Below are 6,287 nucleotides of genomic sequence, written 5' to 3' on the forward strand. Positions count from 1 at the left end.
CAACCGAAAAGCTTTGAGGACAGAATGATGCAATCCGACACGAGATGAGAGATGAGGTGACCGGTGACAGTGATGCAACTGCTGAGAAGTCATAGGACTTTGGATATGTTTTAAAAGTCGAGTCAGCGGGATTTTGTTGTGGTGACTTCATGTGAAGTGTAACTAAAGAATCAATATTGACTCCAAGACTTTGGCTCAACACTTGGAAAGATGGTGTGGCCATTTGGTGAAGTCAGGAAGAACTCAAGAGGAGCACACTTAGACGTGTGCTGGGACGTGTTATATTTGGGATGCCTGTTGGATGCCTACGTGAAGACGCGGAGGTATCTGGGTATCTGAACCAGGGTCTAGAGAAGAGGTGGGGACCGGAAGTACGGACTTCCCAACAAAGAGATGGTATTTAAGTACTTCATGGATGAGATAACCGAAGAGTGAGTGTGAAGACACAGGGAAAAAGAGTACCAAGCCCTGGGCCTTTTCACATCTAGAACTATGGGAGGTGGAAAGAGACCAGCAAAGCAAACTGAGAAAAATAACTGGTGAGGGAGAAGAAAAGTCAAGAGAATGTGGAATCCTTGAAGTCAAATGGGGGGGGGGGGTCTAGGAAAAAATTGGGCATATCACTACTGATCTTACAGATATTAAAACTGAACCAGTATACTATGACTAATTTGGTTTGAAAATTTAGATGAAATGTTTAAATTCCTTGAAAAACATTATCACCAGACAAAGAAGAAATAGAAAATCAGGAAAGGATTTAAAATCGATTATAGACTTAAATCTATCATTCAAGTCCTCTCAGAGAGAACTCCAAGTCCTGAGGACTTCTATGGTTAATTCTTCCGAATATTTAAAGGGAAATAGTAGCATCAATAACAACAATATAAAAAATAACTCAAGGTAATAGAAAGTTTTGTAAGGCTAACATAACCTTGATACAAACCTTGATAAAGGTATTACAAAAGGGGGGGGGATAATAAGCCAACCTCATCTCTCAACACAGACGATATGGACTCCTAAGCTAGACGGTAGCAAGTCAAATCAGTTAGGAATAAAATGACTCATACATACCATCCAAATTAGATCTATGTCAGGAATGCAAGTGTGAGCTACCATGTGAAAAACAATTGGTGAACAAATAATGTCAAAGTAAACCAACCACATTGTTTTTCTCAATAGGTGAAGAAAAAGTCTTTAAAAAATTCATTTATAATAAAATGTCCTAGTAATCTAGGAAGAGAAGGGAACAACTATCATTTGATTATGGGTATTTAGAGAAAAAAACAACCCTATAGCAAACTTAACACTTAAAGGTAAACTATTCAACTCTACCCCCAGAGATCAGAAGCAATACAAGAAGTTTCTGCTAGCAGTCAGCGTTACTCATCATTGGACAAGACGTCCTCACCAGCACAGTAGGGCTAGAGTAACATAGACAGTCTTAAAAATTGGAAAGAAAAAAAATCCTTCACAAAAAACATCATTGTGTAGGTAGAAAATTCAAAATAATCTACAGATATACTTCAAAATCAATACGTGATTTTAGCAAGCTCATTGAATACAAGATCAACATAAAATTCTTTTGCATTTCTAGATACTAACAATAATTAGATAATAAAATATAATAAAAATTTATAATGGCCTCAAAAAATCAAGCAATAGGAATACATTTAATAAAATGGCTAATATTAGAATTCTCATAGAAACAGAATCAATAGAGTATGTGTGTGTGTGTGTGTGTGTGTGTGTATGAAATAAAAAAATATATGTGAGACGTCTGAAACAACCATTGGTCATAAAATGAATAATAAGTTGTGATATAGTCAAACAGTGGAATAATACTTAGCTATGAAAAGGGATACCACCACTACATACAGCAATAAAGAGTCATCTCACAGGAATAAGTTGAGTTTAAGACTGTTGAAAGAGTACAGACAATGTGATTTCATGCTCTGTTGTATGACGTGGAGGGAAGGTCCACAGATGTGCTGATGCTTGTCCATAAAACTGTACTTTAAGTAATGTGCAGTTTATCTGATCTTGGTGATTCAACAATTCATGACAGTTTCTTCCTGTTATACAGATAATTTGCTATGTCTAATAATGTGAATAATAGTTTTATATTCAGCCAGAATTTAGTTTTGTAATCTAAGTTAAATATCTTTTTCCTATTGAGAGTCATTCCAAATGACTGAAAAGTTAAGGAAATCAAAGTGTTAACATTTACAACGTTTTCTGTAGTTTATAACATATTCTGACCCATGGCTGCAACTTTCAAAAGCATGTATTTCAAGCCGGGGAGAGTAGCAAAGATGTTCCAAGTGGCAAGGGATTTATCCTTTCATATACAAATATTGATCAACTTACGACCTATGCAACTTACGACCATTCGACTTTAGGATCACAATTGCTAGGCACGACTGCTTCACGTCTGGCAGCACAAGCGTTGCCCAGCTGGGCATACGACAGTGCAGACCAGCTTCCGGCAGCACTGCCATCTCCGCGTGCACCGTTTCAACTGTTATCCCAGACTCGGTACAGCAATTTGTGTTCTGTGTCTTGGATATTTTTCATCAAACCCCTCCCAAGATGTCTACCAAGAGGAAATTGTCTTTGCAAATATTAAACCAGTTGTACTGGTAATGCAGTGTTTTACTTAAACCTGACGAATGTAAAAATAAGAAACAAAATGGTGTAGAGATGATACAAATGGCATAAAATGAACAAAGAAAATTATGATATATAACAATAATGAAAGAAAATTATGATAAAATATGATTTAAAGATTTTTATAACATCATGTCACAGTACTGTACATATAGCCTACTCAACTTATGACCAAATCATGTTACAACCGGTCTGTTGGAACCAATCCTGGTCGTAAGTCGAGCACTAGCAAGAGAGAAAGTTGGAGACATCTTCCTCCTCAGCTGGCTCAGTGCCAGGAAGCTGACAGGGCGGTTACGGAATGTGGGTGGATTCCCTTCACATTGGCACTGCCATGACGCCTACATAGAGCACCACTGCATTTCAGGGTGGGCATTCTAGGGTGCAGAACTGTGAACTTTGTTGCCAGGAGGGAAGGGTGTCGCCATGGGTTTCTCTGAAGCCTGGCTATCTGACAGTCAGTCTGAAATTTTAGGGCACTGTGAGAAGGGTCCTATCTGGTGACAAATAGGATGGGAAGGATGACCGAGGAAACGAAGTGACAGGCTTTTGCATTATTGGCCCTTTCCAAAAAAATCCTCAGTGCTCTCTCTCTCTCACACATTGCCTTCAATATAAAGATCACATTTCTGAGCCTAGGAGTCAAGGTCTCTTTAAGTTGGCACCATGCTGCCTGGGAACATGATCTTGTTCTGGTCACTATGAGCCACCCTGTGCTCCAAGCAGGGGGCCCCTCCTGAACCCATCACACCCTTCTCTGCCTCGGAGTGCTTTTTGCTCACGTTGGCTGCTGCTGGAAGCGCTCCCCCCTTCTCCCCAGCCAGAGAGCAGTGGTTGTATGTTCCCTGTTTTGTCCACAGAGATTAGTAGAGTCGGATACAGACAAATCCCATAGCTTCATTGCTACAGTAGACTTTTACAGAGATGAGATATACTTAAATATATTAAATAAATACATTTTTAAAAGTCTTTAACTAATTAAATAATATCAAAGTGAGTAAAATAAAGAATGTAAGTTCTTCTTTTCCATGGCCATCGGTTAGTCAAATAAGTTTGTAAATATGATATATATGTTTGCTTGCTTATAGTTTGCATTGGGTGTGGGGGACAGGCTGTAAGCAGGCAGGGTCGTTATAGCCTAAGGCTTAGTTTTAAGACTAAGCTTTTCCCCATACCCTTGACTGTTGCATGATAGAGGATGGTGCACTCTCCTGAGGAATCCCATTATGCCTCAGATAAGTGACTTTGTATCAGAAACTTCCTTGTTTGTATATTGGATTAAAGGTTTTGATTTCTACACTATAAAATGGGGCAGAGGAGCCCATGCTGGGGGAGAGCAGAAAAAGGCCACGTGGAGGAGAGGGGAAGCAACCAAGATGGCAGAGTGCTGAAGGAGATGGGGAACAGAGGTGAATAAGGCTGGTGAGGTAGGAACCTTTGATTCTTAGGAAACTCGGATAAGTCAGTGTCTTTGGGAGTGTTTTCCCACTGTGTGTATTTCTTGCCCACCAGGTGCAAACGAGGATTAAAGCTAATGGCCCACCAGTTCTTGGCTCCATTGTTTCATTACCGTCTGTCCGAATCAAATGCGAACCTACACGGGCCAGGCAGCTGTGATGGTGGCCGTGGCTACTGGCTTTACAGCGGGCAAGGTCCTTATAGCCTAAGAATTAGTTTAAGACTAAACCTTTCCCACCCCTTTTTTTTTTTTTTTTTTGTATTTTTCTGAAGCTGGAAACGGGGAGGCAGTCAGACTCTCGCATGCGCCCGACCAGGATCCACCCGGCACGCCCACCAGGGGGCGCCCATCCGGGGCGTCGCTCTGTCGTGACCAGAGCCATTCTAGCGCCTGAGGCAGAGGCCACAGAGCCATCCTCCACGCCTGGGCCATCTCTGCTCCAATGGAGCCTTGGCTGCGGGAGGGGAAGAGAGAGACAGAGAGGAAGGAGAGGGGGGAGGGGTGGAGAAGCAGATGGGCGCCTCTCCTGTGTGCCCTGGCCAGGAATCGAACCCAAGACTCCTGCACGCCAGGCCGACACTCTAGCACTGAGCCAATCAGCCAGGGCTCCCACCCTTTTAATACTAAGATCTTTTCAACATCCTTCTAATACTAAGATCTTCTCAAAACTAAGCTTTTCCCCACACCCTTGACTGTTGCATGATGTGGGGTGGTGCGCTCTTATAAGGAATCCCATTTATGCCTCAGATAATTGGCTTTGTATCAGAGACTTCTTTATTTGTATATTGGCTTAAAGGCTTTTTCTACACTCTAAAATGAAGCAGACTGGGGGCTCTGGTTCGCTCAGATTCTGCCATCAGCATTGCAGAGGAGAGGCCAGTTTATGCAGAGTTTGTGCAGAGAGAGAGTTGGGGAATATAAGTGAATAAGGTTGGTGGGGCCTTTGATTCTAGAATCAGTCAGTGGCTTTGGGAGCCCTGAATGTAAAGGGAAGTGTTTTCCCACTGTGTGTATTTTCTCGCCCTGCTGGGTGCGAGCTAGGATTAAAGCTAATGGCCCACCAGTTCCTGGCTCTGTTGTTCACTACTGTCTGTCTGAATCAAATGCTAACCTGCACTGGCCGGGCAGCTGTGGTGGTGGCCATGGCTACTGGCCCTACACCATCACATAAAGTTGATCAGTGTTTTGCTTCCCAGACATTAATTAGTGTGGCTGTAGCGAAAGGAACGTTTTTCCCCAAAGATGGCATTACATTATATTTTCTATCCTGCAACTTAAAAAAAATTTTTTTCAGTTATTTCGTGAATCTCTTTTCATGTCAGTACATATGGATCACTCAAAAAAAAAATCAGCTGGAGAAACGCCTCAAGCATATTTTTCTCTAAAGGAAAGAGGCCCTGCAAGTGGCAGGGGACAGATTACAAAAGCTGTGAATACAACTAATCTAAGCAAAGAGAGGTTCTGGGCGCTTTTCAACAGCTCATTTTCCTCAGCACTTTCCCTACAGCAGAAGGACCCGCTCCTAGGAGACGCACACTCTTAGCCCAGCCCCTTTGTAAGGGGGATGTGTAGAAAAAGGAACCAGAGTCAGGACAGGTTCCTTCGCCTGAAGAAAAGAGAAATTGGTAGTCAGGGAACACAGCTCAGGGGCAGAACGGGGGGGGGGGGGCAGCCTTCTCGCCGACCCTCCCTTTCTCCTTCCGCAGGCTCCGTGATTTGTCTCCTTTGTCTTTTCAGAGCACTCCATAATTACTGTTTATCCAACCCTCCTTCCACCTGCCAGCATCTCTTTTCTGCACCGCTTCCAGAGACCTTGACATTCATCCTCTCCCACCCGTCCCAGTGTTCCCTAACGTCCCGAGGCTTTCTTTGGCCCCGAGGATATTTTGGAAACTATTTAAATCACAAGAGCATTATTCAGCTCTCCCGTGACCCGATGGCAAACTTTAACTAGCACCCTTAAGTTTGGTGTCCCTAGAGCAAAGTAGGACACTGTTCTGAATGACCCTGATGCGAAGCCAGGGTGCGACCCACCTCCCGCGGGCAGCCAGTCCCAGCAGAGTAGACGACACTTTCGGTTGCGCAAGGAAGCATGAGGTTAGGTACCCAGCCAGGGGAAAAAAATAACTCCAAAGGCCGACTTTCAAAGCCGGTGCCTCTT

The sequence above is a fragment of the Saccopteryx bilineata genome, chromosome 6 (genome assembly GCF_036850765.1).
Source record: "Saccopteryx bilineata isolate mSacBil1 chromosome 6, mSacBil1_pri_phased_curated, whole genome shotgun sequence".
NCBI lineage: Eukaryota > Metazoa > Chordata > Mammalia > Chiroptera > Emballonuridae > Saccopteryx > Saccopteryx bilineata.